Below are 21558 nucleotides of genomic sequence, written 5' to 3'. Positions count from 1 at the left end.
CAGGAAGGAGTGCCTCCTAGAGCTCCATGGAGAGTCTTGGTAAGTGGTCCAAAAGTGGGAAGAGGGGAACTACGGAAGCCCCGGAGAGATGGCAGCTGCACCACAGCAAGGACTGTAGCCAAATGGTGGGGAGCTGAAGCACAAACCCTGCAAATGTAAGCTGGCATGCTGCTTTCCTTTATCACACTTTTTTTTTTTTTTTTGTGGCAGTGATTGCCCATGGACAGGACTGTTTATTTTTCTTCTGAGTATTGAAGAACACCCGTGGTTTGGGTGAGGCTATTAGGAGAAGGAGGCAGCCTCATTTGGGAGCCTACTACAGAGTGGGGAGCCCAGTGCCTGCAAGGGCACAGATTTTTTGGGTCATAGACCCCAGTGCCCACAAGGGCGTGGCTTTTGGGGTACATAGGCCCTGGCACCAGACAGCACAATCTTAATAGGCCAGGATGGCCTGGTGCACCTGGGTTGCAATTTTATTTATTTATGTGTGTGCAGACTAGGGTGGCATGAGTTTGGGGCCATTCTCCAGATTTGAACTTGCAGCCCCCTGGCTGTGGGGCCAGGGAGGACAGGCTCTGGGCCAGGGAGACTGGGCTCTAGATTAGAGTGGAAAAGAGGGCCATAAGCCTCAAATAGCTGAAAAAGGCTAGAGCCTCAGAGTCAAATCCTGTGTTTAGACAGGGAGGCCTAGCTAAAGAAAGACCGGGGTCAGGCCCATGTAGGCAAAAGGCCCCAACATACAAAATACAATAGGCAGTCTCCCACTAGCAAGAACATCAGCATAATAATTTCTATCAAGACATGGCAGGTGAATAGAGGATGGGACATAAGAACTTCAAAGAAGACTCCAAGGGCACCCCACATAAGGCGTGGATTACCAGGGAAGATGGCGCTGGGGAAGGCGACCTGTTACAGGTGCTTTAACTAAAACTCATTGAACAAGCTTTAGTTAAAGTGCTCGTACTGCTATTTTTTCAGCACAGGGACGCCGATTCACAAAATGCTGGAATCTGCTGGAGCGCGGTAATTGCCACACTCCAGCAGACTTGATTAACTGTGTCTGCTCTGATGTGCTTGTAATTACAGCACGTCAAAGCAGCCTTGCTGCCAGTGTATAGAAAGCTTTGGATTACAAGAACAGTTGCATTTTCAAGAGCAGAATAAATTTGTGATTTTAGGATTGTTACTAGGTAAAGTTCCCCTGTGCTGGTCTAAGCTTGGACCCTTGATCTCAAGGAGAGTTTCGGCAGTAAAAGTGACCTAATAATGCAACATTTTAATATTAAAGACCTAATATATATGGGAGAAACATCCAAAACCAATGGTGTTCAGCCTCAGTTCCTAGGGACAGATTCTATGTCCTTTTCTGGTCCCATTGCACCACTCAGGTGCCACAAAGGAAGTGAAAGCCACCCACAAGCCTCCTCCTGGGAATTTCTACAGATGATGCTAAGTCAATTTAACTAGTTCCTGCACTTCGCTCCCCATAGCCTCTGCCTACAGGGTGAGGGAGCGGTTTACATATACTGTGATCCATCTATTTATTTTATTTGACAACCTCTGGAGATCATAGTAGTCAGAGAGGGAGAGGGAGAAGGCACGTGGGAAGAAAAGTTCTGCCTTAAATTGAGGAAGTGAATGGGTGTTGGGAAGTTGCTCTCCTAGGTGAAAGGCAATGGAGCAGGAGTGGGTGGGGTAAAATATTTAAGTTTTGTGGTATTGCTTATAGAGTTAGCTTTGTCATATTGAGAGAGAGAAAATATTAAAGATAGCATAAGTTATTTTGTCATTCAATGCAAGCTGCCCTATGCCTTTCTAGGGGGAAGACTACATATAGATCTAACTGTAAGCAAGTTGCTCTGCCTGGAGGCTTCTCTAGGCAGGCCTTGCTCCCTGAGGAGGTACTCATCCAGTCCACATAAACAAAACAAGTCTTTAAATGAATAAAAGAAGCAAATAAAACCCCGTCATCCTGTGCTGGCTACTGGGAGGGAACCCCCATGGTTCTGGCTGTAGCACAGCAGTTGGGGCACTCCATACAGCCAACAGTTTAGTCTACCATTTGTCTTTGTCTTGCAGCTGTTTCTGCACAGTTTACTGTACTGTCCTGATGCCTTTTTTTTTTCCTTAGGGGTCTTTAGGCTCTGTGAGTCTCTCCCTCATCAGGAACTTCTTCACAGCTGCAGCTACTTAAAAGGGTTGGCTGCCCCCTCTTAAAGGGACAGACCACCCTGTTACACTAATAAATAATAAGATAAATAAATAATCCTCTGGCACATGTTAGCTCCAGGCTTCCTTAACTGGCATTACATCTGAAGCACAAAATCATGGAGCTAACCTGAAAACCAGTTATTTCCTTTTCTCACCCTTTCCTGAGATTATCTGGATGGCTATGATTGTCGCTCAGGTCAAGCAACACTAACTAAGGCTTGCTTGCGTCCTTCCTTCTTTCTCCCCTTTGGGCTTCCAAAGGGAAGCAGGCAACAGAGCTGCTCTTTCTCTTCTACCCCTAGTGATGTATCAAGTGGCTAGCAGCAGAAATACTTCTGTTCTTCCCCACAAGTACTGGGGAAGAACAGAAGCTACTTAAGACTTCTGGCTCTGTGATGGACATAGTTAGAGTCGGTTCCTTCATTAACCTCCCATAGCAACTGGGATGATACAATCACTGCCATTGAAAAGTTGTGCGCATAGTTCAGGGTTCATGAATCTCAATTCATATTTAACATTACTTTTAGTTTAATCGCTGTCATGGGCCAGCTGTTACCTTTTGGTCCACAGCAAGACACTTCAGCTATAAAATTTATATCTAGAAAAATATCAATGCATGTCTCATAATTGCATCATTATTAGTAAAATGGAACATGTTCTGTAGACATGTAATGGGGCCCCTACCTTGTTACCAGAGGGGCAAAAGTGCTTATGCTCCCTCCAATTTCTTCCTTTTCACTCCCTCCTTTGCCCTCCCCTAGGGTCTACCAGGTCATCCCATCTCTTTGGGGTTTCCCCCTGGCTGCCTTGGATGTAGTCCTTCCTCCTTTTTTGTTCTCTTGCTCTCTCCTTACAGCCCCTGCCCCTTAATTTGGTCATAGTTACTCTCACTTGCTGGGTGCTACCACATCCCACTAGCAGGCTAAGGATTTTGAAACAGTGGCTACCAGCATCAAGGGCTGCCTGCACCTGATTCCCCCAAGGGTGGAAGTGGAAGAGTCAGTTGACCCGTATCACGTTTCATAAACTCAACCCTTAGGCCAGAAAGGCAATCTAGCTGTAGGAGTCCCAGGTGAAGGAGCTCCCTGCAAAGAGGCAGAGGAACTGAACTCAGAACCGGAGAGGATTGGCTGTGGATAGCAGCTGGGTGGAGAAGACTGGCGACATCATGTTGGGAATCAGATGAGTTGAGTTATTCTCATGGTTGTGGCATGGAGAGTGCTTCCTCAAGGTGGGACAAATCCAAGGCAGATCATTTTGGTTTTGAGCCAAATTGATATCCAGGATTGTGGATGACCCTGACCTGGTGGTCTGAACTGTGGCTGTAGGGGAGGCAGAGATCATGGAAAAATGGGTGCTTGTGATGTACCCTACACCTCAAATATGATTGGGAATGCAGAGGTCAGAGACTGAGAGGTTAGTTCTGGGCTCAGCAGGGAAAAGCCAGCTAGGACTGGGGAACAAACAGGAGGAACTCGCCCTCAGAATAGCCAGTTCAAACCCAGAAATAGTAGGGCTTACAGAAATGTGGTGGGATTCATCCCATGACTGGGCAGTTAGCATTAGGGGCTATAGGTTCTACAGGTGGGACAGAGAAGGAAGGAAGGGAGGAGGTGTGGCACTCCATGTCAAAGAGCAATACACATCCTCTGCCAGCAAAATGGGGTCGGAGGAGGGGCAAGCTGAAGTGCTCTGGGTCAAGATACAAGGGGGTTGTGGGGAGAGGGATTTAACGGTGGGGGTCTACTACGGACCCCCCCAACCAAGGGGAGGAGCTGGACCAGGAATTTTTGGGCCAGCTTGCAGAGGCACTTAAGGCAAGGGATGTAGTTGTCACAGGTGATCTAAATTACCCAGACATCTGTTGGGAGGAGCAGTCAGCCAGGTCGGATGGTTCCAGGAGGTTCCTGGCCGAGATACAGGACCTCCACTTAACCCAGGAGGTGCACAGTCCCACCAGAGGAAATGCCCTGTTGGACCTGGTCCTAGCCACAGGTGATGATCTGGTAAGGGGGCTCCAGGTCCTTGACCACCTGGGTGATAGTGATCATTGCTTGCTGGAATTCATCATCCAGCGCAGGGTGACAAGAGCCTGCAGCAAGGCGGTAGCCCTAGACTTCAAGAGGGCCAACTTCAACGAGTTGAGGAGATTGGTGGGAGAGGCCCTGGGGTTCTCAAGGGCAGGGGAACTCAGTGCCCAAGATAAGTGGTCGTTCCTTAAGGAGACAATACTCAGGGCCCAAGGGGTGACAATCCCAACAAGCAGCAAGGGGGGCAAGAGTGCCCAAAAGCCTCCTTGGCTCACCAAGGACGTCCGGGAATGCCTGGTTGCCAAAAAGGCGGCATACACCCAGTGGAAGGGGGGCGGCTGTCTCCAAAGAGGAGTATACCTCCACTGCTCAGGCCTGTAGGGGAGCTGTTAGGAAAGTTAAGGCGGACATAGAGCTAGGACTAGCGTCCAAGATCAAAGATAATAAAAAAGTCCTTTTTCAAATATATAGGGAGGATAAAGAAGGCACCGGGAAATGTGGGGACCCTGCAAGATGCACTGGGCAATCTGGTGGTTGCGCCAGGGAAGGCAGACCTCTTTAAACAAATTCTTCACCTCTGTTTTCTTGGGCAGGGACCGGGACTCCCCCATTGTGTTTCAAGATGGACTTGAGGGGAACGCCTCAAGACCTAAGGTTGAGGAGGACCGGGTTAGAGTGCTTCTGGAGGGGCTGGACGTGTTCAAGTCAGCAGGGTCAGATGCTCTCCACCCCAGGGTGTTGAGGGAGCTAGCAGGGGTTATTGCTGGGCCCTCGGCACGGCTTTACAAGCGCTTGTGGTGCTCGGGCCAGGTGCCAGATAATTGGAAGATAGCTAATGTGGTCCCCCATCTTTAAGAAAGGGAGGACCCAGACAACTATAGGCCCATCAGTCTTTCCCCAGGATTGAGGCAACTCTTTGAGAAGATCATCAAGGAGCACATCTGTGATGGGCCAGCATCAGGGATGATGCTGAGGGGCAACCAGCACGGTTTCATTAGGGGCAGGTCATGTCAGACCAACCTGATTGCCTTTTACGATCAGGTCACAAAAGCATTGGATGCAGGTGTCGCCGTGGATGTAGTCTTTCTGGACTTCAGCAAGGCCTTTGACACTGTCTCTCACCCCATCCTCGTTAAAAAACTAGAGGACTGTGGCATGGATGCCTACATGGTCAGATGGATTGCTAATTGGCTGAAGGGTCATACTCAGAGGGTGGTGGTGGACGGGTCATATTCAACTTGCGGGGGAAGTACGCAGCGGAGTCCCCCAGGGTTCGGTCCTTGGGCCCGCACTGTTCAATTTCTTTATCAGCGACTTGGACAACAGGGTGAAAAACAACCTGTTTAAATTTGCTGATGATACCAAAATTTGGGGGTGAGGTGGGCATGCTAGTAGGGAGGGAAAGACTGCAGAAAGACCTGGATAGGTTGCAAGGGTGGGCTAACAAAAACAGGATGTGTTTCAATACTGACAAGTGCAGGGTGCTGCACTTGGGCAGAGTAACCAGCAGCACACTTATAAGATGGGAAACTCCCTTCTTGAGAGCACGGAGGCAGAAAGGGATCTTGGAGTCATCATTGACTCCAAGACGAACATGGGCCAACAATGCAAGGTCACGGTTGGCAGGGCTAACCGGACCCTATCGTGCATCCACAGGTGCATCTCAAGTAGGGCCAAGGAGGTGATCCTCCCCCTCTACGTGACACTGGTCAGGCCACAGCTGGAGTACTGTGTCCAGTTCTGGGCACCCCATTTCAAGAGGGATGTGGGCAACCTTGAGAGGGTCCAGAAGAGACCCTACAATGAGAGGCTACAGGACCTGAACCTGTTCAGCCTTCACAAGAAAAGGCTGAGGGGGGACCTTGTGACAGTCTATAAACTCACTAGGGGGGACCAGAAGGGTTTGGGGGAAACCTTGTTTCCCTTACCGCCCCCTGGAATAACGGCCACAAGTTGTTGGAGAGTAGGTTTAGATTAGACATCCGTAGGAACTACTTCACAGTTAGGGTGGCTAGGATCTGGAACCTACTTCCAAGGGAAGTGGTGCTGGCTCCTACCCTGGGGGGTCTTTAAGAAGCGGCTCAATGCCTACCTGGGTGGGGTCATTTGAGCCCAGTTTCTCTCCTGCCCAGGCAGGGGGTCGGACTTGTAGGGTTGGAAGGGACCTTGTAGATCTTCTGTGATTCTATGACTGAAAGGTGGTGGCATGATGCATGACAGCAGGCCCTCAAGCCTGTGATGCACCTGCTGCACTTAAAGCTTGTGGCCCTGAATAGTGGGCTCCAAGTCAGTAGGCACAGCTGAAATAAAATTTGGCTAAGGCTAGGAGGGCCCCAGCCCAGACAGTCTTCACACCCATGAGAGGCCTCTCTCAGTTTTCTGGTTCCTTGAAGTTGCAGCAGGCAAGAGTTCAGACAGAGAAGAGCCACAGGGAATGAAGAGGCTAGTGAGAAGAAGTTCTGAAAAGCAGGTATACCGTGCCAATACCCTGGGTGGCATACAACACGTCACCAACAGAAGAACACAACATGGTAGCCAGCTCTCCCATTTCTTGCAAGGGGATTTAATGGACAACGTATTGCACCAAGGCTTTCTAGATACCTAGTAGTTTGCTCTGTGCATTCTAACTGTTGGCAGCAAAGTTTCTTTTCTTTGCTGGATTCCTAGTTAACATGCAGACACACTAGACAAAAGATTTTTTTTATTAGGCATGTGTCATGTGATGGGGTCCTCAGGAATGGCTGTGACACCTAGGTCCCCTTGACCATGCCAATCCCACCCAATGGACACCCTCTTTATTATCTGCCACATCTTGCTTGTCACTATAATATAGGGAGCCTGCCTTTGATCTTATTGTCTAGACATGGTCCTGCTGGACCCCACTGAACCTCATGAGTTCTCAGATCCTATTTTGGATCCCAATTAAAATAGGTTCCTCCTGGGACACCCTCAGCCTTATGGGCTAGATGTGTGGCTCCAAAATAGTCCCTTTACCATGCCCCAAGCCTCGCAGATGTCATACCAATGTTGTCTCCTTGAGTTGTGGCCTCAGCTTAGTCCAGCCTCTGCAACTCAGGTGCTGGGGTCCGCTCTCCCCCTTAACCCAGCACCAGTGTGGGCACAATGACTTCCCACACTGTAGTGGGTCCCCAAATAGGCCTCCTCCTTCCCCAGTAGCCTCAGCCCAATCTTTCAGTAAAGAAATCAAAATACAAGCCCTTGGGCTATAACATATTGTAAGCAGCTCAGAGTGTGCTCTGCCCCCATACTGGCACTAGGGTCTGTTCACCCCCAAACAATGCACCCACACTAGCGCAGGGGTTTCCCACACTGTAGTGGGTCTCCACTGAGGCCGCCTCGTTCCCCAATAGCCTCAGCCCGATCCTCCGGTCAAACGGCAACTAAGATCTGACCCCCTGGGCTATAACATAACGTAAGCGGTTCCAGGTGTGCTCTGTCCCTTTAAAACATCCAGCTTCTCCCAGCCCTAAGTGCCTTGTAAGCCAGAATCTCTGGCAAGCTCCTGGAGCCCCTTAATCTTACCTGGGGTAGAACAAGCAGCCAAGCCTCTCATGAACTTTTTCTCAGAGCTCCTTCCCCCTCAGCTGCTGACAGGCAACTACCTCTCAAGTCCCAGCCCTGGGGTTTATATGGGCCCAGGGCCCTGCCTCTTCTGGTCAGCTGACCAGGTGCAGGCTAATTTGCTTGTTAGCCTGTTGCCCTGGTAACTGGCACCTGTGGGCTTCTGTCTGGCTCTTTGGCCTCTCTCCCCAGACAGTTTCTGCTCTTAGAGGAGCAGGCACCTTAGTGCCCTGTGACAGCATGCAATAAAAACGTGTTAAAAAAGAGTCCATACATCTCGGCTTCAAATCCTGGCAGCTTTCAGAGAAGGAATATTAAAATTTTTTTATTGTGCCTGGGAGGATAGTCTTTCCTCCTTAGATGAAAATCTGGTATCTGAATTCACACATGAAATCCATCCCTCTCTGGAAGGATGTTAGAATCCCAGGCTGTTGGCCTCATAACAGAAGCTCCATTCCAGTCTACCATCTGGGAGTTGCTTTGGGGGCCCTCTTTGTGAAGCTTTCCTGGTTCCTTGTCTTGGATACCAGCAGGTGGGTTGTTTTGTAGCCTTTCAACTCCAGAAACAGAACCTATCCAGCAGGGGATGGCTTAGGACAGTGGTTCTCAACCTTTTTTTGGACCAGGACCCATTTGTAAACATCAGTGGCCAGTCCTGACCCAGTGCCCTTCACTCCCAACCCACTGCCCCCTGCCCTTAGGCTCTAGCCCCACCCCCATGTGTGGGGCAATGGGTGTGTGTGTGGGGCACTGGGGGCCTCAAGCAACCCCTTTTAGGCTGCAACTCTGCCAACCTGCAAGGGAAAAACCATGGTTTCCCACATTTTTCTCCTCTAAAGAAGAATCTATTTTTAAACTTTGTTGATCCATTTCTAAAGTTTGTTCGTGACCCTTTCATATATTCTCGTGACACACTTTTGGGTCACAACCCATGGGTGAGAAATGCTGGCCTAGAAGATCTCTCCCATTCAGTTGTTTAGTTGGACATCTGTATTTGGAACTTCATGAGGCTCCTCCACATTTTGTTCCTTGCTCTCACTCAGCTGCTGTTTGCTAAAATCCCTGCTTCTCATTGGGTTCCCTCAAACCTCTCACTCACCATGACTAAATAGTTGTCTGCTTTCTCTTTTTCATCCCTCCTCACACCTGGCTTTCAAATATTCATCCTTTCAGTCTAGAAGTACTTCAAGTTTTGAGCTTATCTTAGGGCCTCTATCTGTCAGAGACACAGAAGTCTTCTATACCAGAGGCTAGCAACCTTTTAGGAGTGGCGAGCTAAATCATCTCCACTCTCTCTCAAGGTTAGCCACCATTCCCCTTGCTGGCACCATGCTGCTGACCCAGCCACTGCTCCCAACCAGTGCCATGTTCCCAATCCAAGAGCTGCATCACCCTTACAACTATTCCCCCTGCTGCCAAATTAACACCAACATTTCCTGCTGCAGAACTGCCACCGATGTCCCATGTTTGCAAGTCAGATGACATCACTTGTAGGTTACAGACCTTTGTTTTATAGTGAAGAAAACCCACTCCCTCTTTCTCATACATGAGTTTCCATTTAGAGGTGAGGACTTGGCCTTTCCAAGGCCAGTTTCTGCCCCCAAGTACATTTGTCCAGAGCAATTCTTGGAGTTGCTTAGTCTCTATCACCAAAGCCACATTCAGGCTGCTGCCCACACACACTAATCCTGTCTCCTTTTTACCTGATCCCGTCACCTTTGTCACTTCCCTCCTCCTCCATTTCCCAGAAACCAGGAACCACATTGTGCCCTAGATTGTGATCCGGGCCCAATCCTTTCCCATTGAGTTATTCAAGAGAGACATCCAATAATACTTAAGTTTATTACCACATAACAAATTATTCCTGAATGCTACATTTCTTGGTCTTGAACTCTGTATTCAAGCTTAGCTATTTAAATTGTTCTTCTTTTCCCTACTGTTTTTATTATGTATTTATATTGCGGGAGACTCCAGCCCCTATACAATGTGCTGTACAAGCTTCTAACAAAAGGAGAATGCTACAGAGAACTCGACACAGGATTACTGATGAATGTGCTTTTCTGGCATTTGAAAGGGCACTGAAGATGTTGTGTCTTCACTTCAGTGAATCAAATATCCCCATTTATGTTGCTACTTTCTGTATGCTGCCCAAAATGTCTGACCCCAAAGGAAGAAGCTTTTGTCAGTGGCTGGCAGGCAGACAAGGACAGATTGACCATCTGCTGAGTTTGAACAGCCAGACCAAGGAGTGGTAACCAGAGGCCACTGTGATGCTGTTCTGTTGAGGGAAACCTTACTACAGTGCTTCAGTATTGCTTTAGTACTGTGTCCTAAAGTGTGCTTCTAATGTAGTTTTAAGGCCTTTTTGAAGGGTGGGATGGGTTGTGCTTAAGTGCCTTCTACCTCAACATCTATGAGTCCCAAATGCTCAGAACATAAAGTCTAACCATTAATAAAGACTTTATTTGATACAAAGGGTAGCAGTAGTCCAGTGTTTTCATTCAGTACAAACCAACCAAACAGATCATGTAAACCATTAAAACTCATAAACATTTAAAACAGACCACGTACAACAGTAAAACCTGTAATACCAGCATTACAAAGAACATTTAGAACAATCAAACCAGTAAGAAAGAGGGAAAGAAAGTTCATGATCCATAGCAGCACACTGTATAAAGGCTCATTTCTATATATTCATTTATATATATACTCGTAGCTCTCCTTGCTCTCTATAGAGTTGTTGAGTGGTACGTGTGATCGGGGCTGTACTATCTGTGGCCTTAGATGAAGTAGGGTTTATGTTCCTTGACCAATATATTTTCCATAGGACCATATACGATTTGAATGGTAAGCCTCTGCATGCTGCTCTCATTTCTTGGGGTTTTTGTTTGTTTGTTTCCTCTTTTTTTCTTTCAGCATTTCACTGCCACTTGAGGACTTTTATGATGTCAACAGGCGCACATTTGTGCATCCTCTTTCTACCTCTTCCTCAGCAGTCTCTCCTTATACTCCTGGGTCCACAGTGCCATCTCACTCCACACTCTCTTGGATGCATCCACACAATACAACAACCTCATAAGCAAGCCTTTTCAGGAAATGTCTCTTGTGTTTCCTCATTTGTGACAGTCTTGCTGCAGCTATCAAGATGGTGTCAAGGATACTCAGCTGGGGATACTGATAAAGGGGAGGGTCCAGGGGATGTGGGAGGTGCAAAAGGAAATACTGAAAAAAAAATATTGAAGGCAATTTTGGTTTAGATTGGTTTCTGGCTTCTGAGAGTGATAGAAACCCAAAAAAAGCAACTGCTGCAGGCAGCTTGGCCTGTTTGCTGTCTGTTAACTGTGATGGTGCCCTCAGAAGTGATCATGGAATGGCTCCTACTGCATTGATAAAATTAAAGCAATCAGCCGTCTGTAGGGATCTCATGGGAAGCATCAGAGGGCTTCCTTGTCCTTGAGGATAAAAAGAATAACATAATATTGTCTAACAATTTGCAAGCTGGCCACACTGCCTAGCTGAGTCTCAGAGCTCCTTTACATGGATTTCACTGGGCACGTCCACATGTTCATTAATGTCCCGTAATTATGGTGCATTAAGTTTAGTTCCTGCAATAACAAATACTAACTTAAAGCACCATAATCAGTGCTACTGCACATTAGTGCAGATGAATGCTTTTTTATGATGCTTAATGCACATTAAACTAAGTCTACTGCATATTACTGCATTATCACGAGTTTTGCATGATGCGCTAATGCACAGTAGAATTAGTTTAATGCGAATGTAGCCTCTCCTGTTGATGTGCCCAGTATGAGGCAGAAACAACTTTAAAAAATGCCCACAAATGCCACAAAGGACCTCAATAGCAGACATATCAGAGACTACTTTAAACTTCTTATATTTAACAGACTATTTCAAAGTGCTAACGCAACTCTGAAAGTAGTTTTTGTTATATACTGTATTTCTTGTCCTACAAATTGAATGGCCTGTTTAATTGTGCTCAGGCAGCACAAGTTAAGACCATTCAGCACAGAGAGGTAATATGTCCCTAGTAGACAAATCACTGGGCTGGAGCTCCAGGTGACTCCATACTCACCAGTTTACCGCTCTGATTTTCCATGTGACAATCTGCAGTATTGCCAACCCCACTATGCCAAAAATCACGAGATGAACTCTTAAAAATCAAGAAATTGTTATGTAAATCATGAGATGCTATTTTTATAGTGTGTGTGTGGTGGAGGGTTATTTGTGAAGGTGTGGGGGGCTGGAGGTGTGTGCGTGTGGGGTTTGGAGCCTGAGAAGGGAGGGTTCCTGCACACCCTGGTAGGATTTAGGGTACTGTGGGTCAAGCGTGAGAGGCAGCAGAAGGGCTGGGGAGGCTGTGGCTTGGGAGTGAGGGGCGGACTATTGACAACCCCACTGTGCCAAAAATTATGAGACGAACTCTTAAAAAAAAATCAAGAGATTGGCACATAAATCATGAGATACTATTTTTTAAGTCTGTGTTGGGGGGGGGGTATTATTTGTGAAGGTGTGGGGGGCTGTGGGTGTGTGTGGGGGGGTTGGAGCCCAGGAAGGGAGGGTTCCTGCACCACCTGGCAGGATGCAGGGTACTGTGGGTCAGGAGTGAGAGGCAGCAACAGGGCTGGGGTGGCTGTGGCTTCGGAGCGAGGAGCAGGCACACAGACACACGCAGAGACACAGACAGAGACAGACACACAGACAGCACCCAGCTAGTAAGTAGAGGGAAGGGAGGGGGGCAGATTGAGGCCCCCATGGTGAAGAAGGGAGTGGGGCAGGGGCTGAAGTGAATGGGGCCCTGGGGCCAGGGTGGGTCATGTGGCAGGCAGCTTGTCCAGAGGCACAGGCGAGGGTGCAGCTCCCCACATCAGTGTGTACCCCCAGGGGGCAGAGGTGAGCTGCCAGCTGTGGACTGGGGCTCTGTGCCCTACTGCCTGTGCCTTGGGAGCTCATCCATGTGACACCGTTGCTGCCTGCCACGTGGGCAGGGGATGTGGGGTACACTGACCGCCCGTCATGTCCCCTGCCCACCTGGTAGCAGGAAGCACATTGACGTTGTGCAGCAAAGGTAGCAGGGTGCAGAACCCCAGCCTCCTTCTGCCCAATGGGGGGCACATGCCTCCCCCAGGGGTGTGTCCCGCTCTGCACCTCTAAATGACTCGCCCAGGCCCTGGACCCATTTACCCCAGCCTCTGCTCTGGCCCCACTTACTCAATCTGCCCCCTGCCTCTTTCTTCTTCCCCCCGCCCCTTCCCCTCCACAGACTTAACAGATATTTGAGGGTTCAGTTGGGAGATCATGATTCTGAGTTATTTAGACTTAGAAATCCTGAGTCTAGCATTTTTTTTGCGACAGTTGGCATTACTGCAATCTGTAAAACAGGGATACTGGAACTGACTTCCTTTGTAAAGAGCTTTGAAACTAACTACTGAAAAGCCTTGTCAAAGAGAGAATTCTTTATTAATGTTAGCACAGGTGAGGAGCCACTGATAATTTGAGTCGTTTGTAATCCCTTTTTAAAAAGTTAAGACATTTAAAACGCTCTACCTGCCCTCGAGGCATCACTGCCTCCTTAAGATTTGACTAGTCTCCTACTGAAGAAACTCTTCCAGTCTTTCAATTTTAATAATTTCAGGTATTGCTTCTCCCAGCAACTGACAAAAAAATGAGACAAGAATATGATTAAAACAGTGTTCCTTTAATAAAGGATACTTAAGTTTTTGTAGTACACATTCATCAAAAAACCTAGTTTAATTTTTTCAAACAATAAAGGATAAGAAATAATAAACTATTATCTCTGAAGCAATACTATTGCACATCTGTAGTACCTCCGTATATAATCTTTTAAAGCACTCAGCAAGTTTTAATTAATTTCACAATATTCTTGTTAAGTATTATTACACCCATTTTATAGCTAATTGAATTGAGACATAAAACAGTTAAGGGCCAGGTTACAGAGACACCTCCCAATTGCTGTCATCAACTAAATCTTTAATCCAATCACAAAGCTAATTAAGGTGAGTGGGTGTGCCAAGAATGCTTTCAAACTCAAAAGAATGAGCAATTACATCCTTTCATATAGCAGAAATAGCTCTGCACAATGGCAGTGTTACTACTCAGTGGGTGCATCTACACATTCATAAATGCGCCTTTGCTACTGTGTATTAAGTTTAGTATCTCTAATATGAGGTACTATATAAAGGTGCATTAGCTCATGCTAATGCGCAGAAGCAAAGTGAATGTTTTTTGTAATGCTTAATGCACAGTAGATTAACTCTATTGCATACTAGTGGACTAGCATGGTTTTTGCTGTGACGCGCTAATGAGCAGTAGAATAGGCTACTTACTGCGCATTACAATGTCTCATGTAGACATGTCCAGCACATGTGGTAAGCCAAAGGTAAGCCTTAGGGAGGAGATAGTTGTAAATGTAGGATGTTGTTTTAGTACACTCTGGATGTGTCTACCTGAGATGCCTAAATGAACAGTAGCCTAGTTTACTTCTCAGTAAGCGTGCACATCTACATGTGTACATGCTTACTGCACTGTAAAACCCCTTAATTATGCTTAAATTTGCTACCTGCAAATGCAGGTAGCAAATTTACATGTGATTTGTTACTACACAGTAATGAACATGTAGACGCTGGTCTACTCTGCTGCTAGGGGCCAGCCTCAGGCTATCCCCAGGGCTCCGGGCTGGCAGTCTCTCCTGCCCCCTGGCTGGGCTGCCTCTGCCTCTGCCTCAGGCTTTAAAAGCCTGCAGGCATTTTGAGCCCTGGGGTATACCAGCAGGGAGCCTGAGGGCACTTCAGGCTCCTGTGTCCCTCTGGGCAGGCTGCAGCCTAGCATGCCTGCACCTCAGTGCCACTGCCTGGCACTGTAATGCCGCACAGCTGCCAGAACTACAGCATCCAGGCCAGCAAGGTGCTGCAGGCTGCTGCAGCCTCTGGCCAGGCCTGTCAGCCCCTAGGCCCAACTTCAGGCACCTTCTGGTCAGGAGGTCCAGCTCCACCTGCCCACAGCTCACCCCCAACAGCCTGCCCTGAGCCTGCAGGCATTGTCACTGCTGTGCAGCTGCCAGTCCTGTGCTGTGCCCCTGCAATGGGCTCTGTAGGAAGATGCCCAGGCCCAGCAGCACTGGGACAGCCACACAGGGGCCCAGAGCCATTATGGAATCTTGGATGGTGCTCTGGATGCCCTGGACCCCACTGGCAGCAGTGTGGTTCACCTGAGGCCTTGGCGGGGAACCTACCGCTGTTGCTGCAGGTGGTGTTCTTGCTGCCAGGCATCCTCTGCCCAGGCCTTGCTGAACAGCTCTCCCTGGCTCTCACAGATGTTATGCATCATACAGGCTGCAACAATGACCCAGGGGAGGTTCTCCTCGGTGAACTCGAGGCAGGCGGTAAGGGAGCACCAGTGTCCCTTGAGATGGCTGAAGATGCACTCCATCAGGGTGCAGGTCCAGCCCAGGCGGTAGTTAAAGTGGGCCTGATGAGGGTCCAGGTGGCTGGTGTAGGCTGCATGAGCCATGGCAGGAGTGGGTAGGCAGGGTCCCTGATGGGGAGGGGTGAGACTGCTACAGTGCCCAGCTGCAGATCTGGCACCCCTAGCATGAAGTGGCCGCTCTTTGCCAAGCCTGGCAGACCTGAGTTCCAGAAGACATGGGTATCGCAGGCGCTGTCCGCCCAGCCAGCGCTCACATACATGAAGGTGCCTCAGTGGTCCACAATGGCCTGGAGCAGCACAGAGTAAAAGCCCCTCTGGCTGTAGTAGGGATGGTCTCTGTGAAGTGGGCAGGTGATGGGAATGTGGGTCCTGTCTGAAGCCCCAGTGCACTGGGGGAAGCCCAGGGCACAGAACCCTGCCACCACTGCCTGGAGATCACGCACTTGAAGCATGGTGTGCCCCAGCACATCCTGGAGGGCACTGCAAGCCTCCACAAAGGTCTCCCCTGTGGTGGCCTTGCCCATGCCAAACAGGTGGCCAATGTACCACAGGCTGACGGATGCGAATGTGGCCCACTTGAGCAGGGTAAGTGCCAGGTGGGTGTCTGTGGGGAGAGGCAGATACATGGTGGTGTGCTGCCACTCCAAGTGTGGCCAGAGCTGCTCCATGACGTCCCAGAAGGTGGCCTGGGTCATGCGGAAGGCCTTCAGCCACTGCTTGTTGTCCCAGGTGTGCCGGATAGTGTGCCACCACCAGTCCTGGAGGACCCAGAGGTGGCGGGGCTGGAGGCCCAGGAGTGTGACAGCAACTGTGTAGTGGTGGCAGCAGCCCTGGGATGGCGTGCTGCAGCCAGGCAGGCGGTTGCTTTACGGGAGGACCCAGGCTGGGAGAGACAGCCATAGGCCAGGCGGTGGTCACCACAGCAGGCCAGAAGGGACAGCATGGTGACCAGAAGGAGCCTGGGGCACTGGTCATGACAGCCAGATGCAGGGAATGGAGCAGCCATAGCGCAGGGAGGCAGAATGAGCAAGGAGAGAGCTGCTGCGTGCTGTCCATGTGCAGGCATGCTGCTCCTGGGCAGAGAAGTGGCTGACTAGAGAGCAGCAAGTAGGGTAGGCTTTTGAAGAGGGCTGCTGTGGCCGGAACCTGGAGCTTCCCCCAGTAGCAGCAGGTGCCCATTGCAGGAATGCAGGAAGTTTGGTGCTAAGAGCAGCAAATCTGCTGCCTAGTCCGTGCATGTGTAGACACCTGCCGGGGCTCACCCACCCAAGCTCAGCAGTGGCAACACTGGACAGAAGCTGTAAAAAGCAGCTCCTCCTGCTCCCGCTCCCAGCAGTTCTGTGCTGCAGCTGCCCTAAGCCCATGCTGGGCTGCCCTGCATCTGTTTTGTGCTGCCACTGCTGCCCCACCAGGCAGCCCAGAGGCAGCGGTGACAGCAGTGTAGATGCAGGGCAGCCCTGCCTGGGCTCTGAGCAACTGCAGCAAGGAACTGCTGGCAGTGGGAGTGGGAGGGGCCGCTTTCCCCCCGCTCTGTACAGCTCTGACCCTGCACATGCCATGCCTGCTCCGGGCTCACCTACCTAGGCTCAGCAGTTGAAGTGTGGGACAAAAGCTGTTGCTCAGCACGGGGTAAAAGTGGCCCCTACCACTCCCACTGCCTGGAGATCCCTGCTGCAGCCACCCAGAGCCTGTGCAGGGCTGCGCTGTATCTCTGTTGCCATCACCACCACCTCCGGGCTGCTCTGCTTGGCAGCGGTGGCAGTGCAGAGCAGATGCAGGGCAGCCCCACGTGGGCTCTGGGAGGCTGCAGCAGGAAACTGCCAGCAGTGGGAGGACGAGGGCCACTTTTACCCCACACTAAGCAACAGCTTTTTTTCCTGCACTGCTGCTGCTGAGCCTAGGTGGTTGAGCCCGGAGCAGGTACACTGGGTTGAGGCTGTTCAGCGTCAGTCCTTGCTGGTACCATGGGGCTGGGGCGAGCGGTGGTGGCATCCAGAAGGAGCTGTCATCACCTGCACTGCCTAGAAAGGCAATCCAGCTTCAGAGCTGCCCCAGCCGCGCTGCATGCCCAGGGGGCAGCAGAACGTGCAACGGACAGGCAGCACAGGCCAGGCCAGGCCAGGCCAGGCCAGGCCAGGGCTGTGTCTAAGTTCCAGCTGATCTGCTTCGGTGGGAGTGATTCTAGAGTGGGCATGGGGCACACTGGGGCTGCTTGCTGTTGGCACTGGCAGGGAGGCACCACAGGGCATACGGGCTCCAGGCTGTTGCAGGGTGGGGACGGGGGCTTAATGGCTCAGGGGTGGGGGCATGTATGGGGGCTCCCATGCACACCCCACTATACCCATAAACCTCTCCCCTCAAGCCCCATATCCAAACTGTTCTCCTCCCCCCACAAACCCCACATGCACTCCCCCAGACACCTGTGCGCCTCTGCGGGAAGCCGTGCTCACTGCTACATGCACACACATCCACCATACACATCCACACACACACACACAACCCCAGCCACCCTCCCCCCTGTGGCGGGCCAGTAGGGGGCACTCCTGCATTGAACCACCCATCTCACTGCGCCCAACCGCCTTCCAGGCTCTCAGTACCTCCTTGGGGGCACCTCATGTCTGGCCAACCCCCTTCCTGGAGCACACCCACTAGCCTGGGGGTTCCACTGCCACCACCCAGGGCTCTGGACTGATTCTGGCTCTGCACTCCCTGGGTAACAGGCCTAGTAGCCCTCAAGGGTACTTGATTCACTTTAAGAAGTTGAGATGCTTCCCTCAGTCAGAAGCACAAGTAGTGGTCTCCCTTAGTCAGCCGAACCAGGGGGACCCCCAGGCATAATCTAGACCCACTCCCAATAAGTCTCCCACACTAGGTACAAAGGAGAACTTTATTGGTTACAGAGGGTAGGGTTAGAATAGGGTACAGGGTAGAGCAATATCAGAGAAATCCCATAGAGCAAACTCCCCTGGCTGGGTAGCCTTTGATCATGCACCCAAGTTACTGCAAGCTGTATATCTAGTTAGATCTCGGGTAGCTTACTCACAAGTATCATCCAGAGGCAGCTGGAGATTCCCTCTGGAAGCAGGCAGTTCCTTGATCATGAGTTTTGAGAGAGAGAGAGCAAGTTTCAGATGGTACAGCTCTTCTCTGTCTCTGAGTCTCCCTCATGGCTGCTGCTCCCTCCTCCTGGACAGTCCCTAACTTATATAGCCCTTGTGACCTCATTTACCTGGTCCAATGGAGGCCAGCACCTGTTGGCTGTCAGCCAACCAATTTGAAATACATCACTAGTTGCCGGGCAGACTGGCAGTCTCTAGCCCACCAGGGAGGAAGCCCCTCACCCAGGTATGTGATACCAGTCACGTAGGCAGAGGGAACAGGTTTCCCCCCTCCCTCAGGAATGTATCCAGCTTAGGTTACCTAAAGAGATAGGGTAAAGGTGTGTCTCCTCTGCTGGGCCCATCCTAACCAAATTGTCACAGAGCAGAGTTTTTGGGGAGAAACAAAGGTGGCATTCTGCCACACCCTCCACACACCCTACAAACCCCATACCAATCCACACACCCATCCACACATCTCCACAAATTCTCCCCCCATACGTACCCAACCGCATCCATGCCCTCCCCTACACCCCACATAAATACCCACCCCTCCATACCCCACACCCCTTCACACTCCCTTATAATATACAAGAGTAAGACCTCATTTTGAGCTATTATGTAATCACCTCTATATACACCACACAAACACACACAAATCAGGACAAAATATTTTTTAAAAATAAAATTAAAATATGTCACTGCCAATGTTTGATTTGTAGTATGCAATGTATTTTTTCCCAGTTCCAAGATGGCAAACCCTCATGCCAAAAGGAGTACTTCTGAGGGCAATGGGGATGGAAAAAGGTCAGGGGTTAGGGGACAGGACTTCCAGGCCCACAATGGCAACCAGGAGCCAGGGTACCTGCCAAGGGGCGGGGCTACCCTTGCCCTCAAGTTGAAATTATTGCCTGCCACTGTGTTACAACATCTATCTCTACTCTAGCCTCCATTTAGACTTACTGGTACACCTCACTGTGTGGTCTAACATAGAAATACAAGTGCAATGCTGACATCCAAACTGGATAACAAGCAGCTTCAAATTGTGGCATGTTGGCTCTCCTAAATAATGGACTGTCTCTTCTCCCTAGATCAGTGATTCACAATCAGGGTTCTGTGAAATCCTATTAAGGTTGCTGTACAATATTAGCATTGCTATGTGTGCAAATACCTCCATGTGTTCACAAGATAAACCCATAGATTTAAAATTGGAATCCAGTTTTAAAAAACTGTCTTTGCAACAGAATGTATTAGATTTCTGCACTCAAGGCTCATGCTATATTTAAGCTAAGATCTGGTGTTAGCTTAAGGGTGCATTGAGTCTAAAAAGATTGAGCACCATACGCTTTAGATGTTTTCCTACAGCTCAGTATTGCCAGTGTCCTTATGATAAGACTTTACAGTCAGTTCTGTTCACCCCAGGATTGCATCTCTTCAGCTTCCATGTAGCATGGACAAAAATGCACCTCAACATCTATGAGTTAGAGACAGAAAGCCAGAAGAAAACCTGGATAAACTTGTACATGAAGCCAAGGCAGAGCTTCTTGCTCATAGAGCTATCAGGTAACACACCCAGGGATTCTGAGTTAGAAAAGTACCTGCTTTCTGTTTCTGCTTTGTTCACTGGAAACACAAATTTGGTATACTTTTGTAAATAAGCAAAATGGCAGTAGATTTATCACAGATTTATCATCCTAACAGAAATAAGCCTGCAAGGCCCTGAACTATTTCTAGCAAACTTTTCTTTCTCAGAAGAGAAGACTTGAGGGGACTAGATCATGGGATAAAATACCTGGTTCTCAAGGATTCTTTGCCTTTGTGGGAAGAGGCACAACAAGAATCAAATGTCTGGAAGCTGAAAGGGGAACAATACAAATGAGAACTAATCTTAATGTATTAAGGAGGACAATTCTATATTTAGAGCCAAGTAGCAAGATAACAAGTGGATTCACCATCTTGTGCCAATCCAGACTAGATGTCTTCCCAGAAGTTGTGCTTAAATTAAGCTACTGGGCTCATTACAGAGATAACTGGGTGAAATTCTGTAGCCTCTGTTACACTGGAGTCCAGACTAGATGATGATGTGGCCCTTCCTATATATTAGAAATCTATGAATATTGTCTAACCCTATAAATCAAACAGGCAACAGTTAAAAAGAAAACAGACCCTTTAATTTTGGGTTCATGCAATGTGATGTTGTTCTTGCATGAACCCACCCCAAACTGAGAACAATGGGAGTTGCAGGCCCTAAGAACATTAAAACCTAACTATTTTAGGTGTCCCATTCTGAAAACTCTCACCTGGTGTCTTTTTTTAACAAGACACATTTGATCAGATTAATGTTCCAGTGGCTTACTCCTAACCAACAGTGTGTGCTGCCAAGCTCACAGTTGAATTATATACTGCTTTTCTATTGTCTGTCTTGGACCTATAACCACTACAAAATAAACAGTTGCAAAACTTAGGTTGGACAAGTCATCTAAATGATACCAAAGCAATGATCCTGTACTGCAACGATGTGGAATATCTTACCAGAGATCTATCATTTCTAACTGCTATAACTCTCCTCCATTTTTAAGAAAACCAACCCTATTTAGAAACCTTTTAATATTAATTTGAAATAGGAATTTCTGACAGGACTCTGGCTAAGTGATAATGGTCACCTGAGGACATTGTCAGCCTGCTACTTCTTGTAAGTGCCCTTCAGAATTTCTGACAAAAAGGATTTGTACTTTCATTATAACAAGTCTGTTACAAAATAAACTAATAAAAATGTATGAGTTGAGTACACCCAATTATATATAGTATTTGCTCACTACTGTGGAAACTACTACTGAAACCCACAGATTTCTTTATCTGTGATTCTTTTTTTCCTTTATAAGGGGAAATCGGGTTTTCTGCAAGAATGACTTAACTCCCAACTGGTCCATAAATAGCTGGATACATGCAAAGTGTACAGTCTAGGGCAAGTCAGTCTAGACTTCCCTTGAATTACTGGCCAAAGCTAGTAACTACCTAGTGCAGAAGAGATGTGTCTGCCTACATCATGGTAGAATAACATGGGAAGAGTTCATAGTATGCTGGAAAGCTCCTTAAGAATGGTTCTTTGTCTAAGAGTCTTAAAATAGTACATATTTTCTTCTAAACTGGGGACATATTCTGAGCGAATTACC

This window comes from Alligator mississippiensis, chromosome 1 (genome assembly GCF_030867095.1).
Source record: "Alligator mississippiensis isolate rAllMis1 chromosome 1, rAllMis1, whole genome shotgun sequence".
NCBI classification, from domain to species: domain Eukaryota; kingdom Metazoa; phylum Chordata; order Crocodylia; family Alligatoridae; genus Alligator; species Alligator mississippiensis.
The sequence above is the reverse complement of the archived record's forward strand: the minus strand, read 5'-3'. Positions refer to the sequence as shown.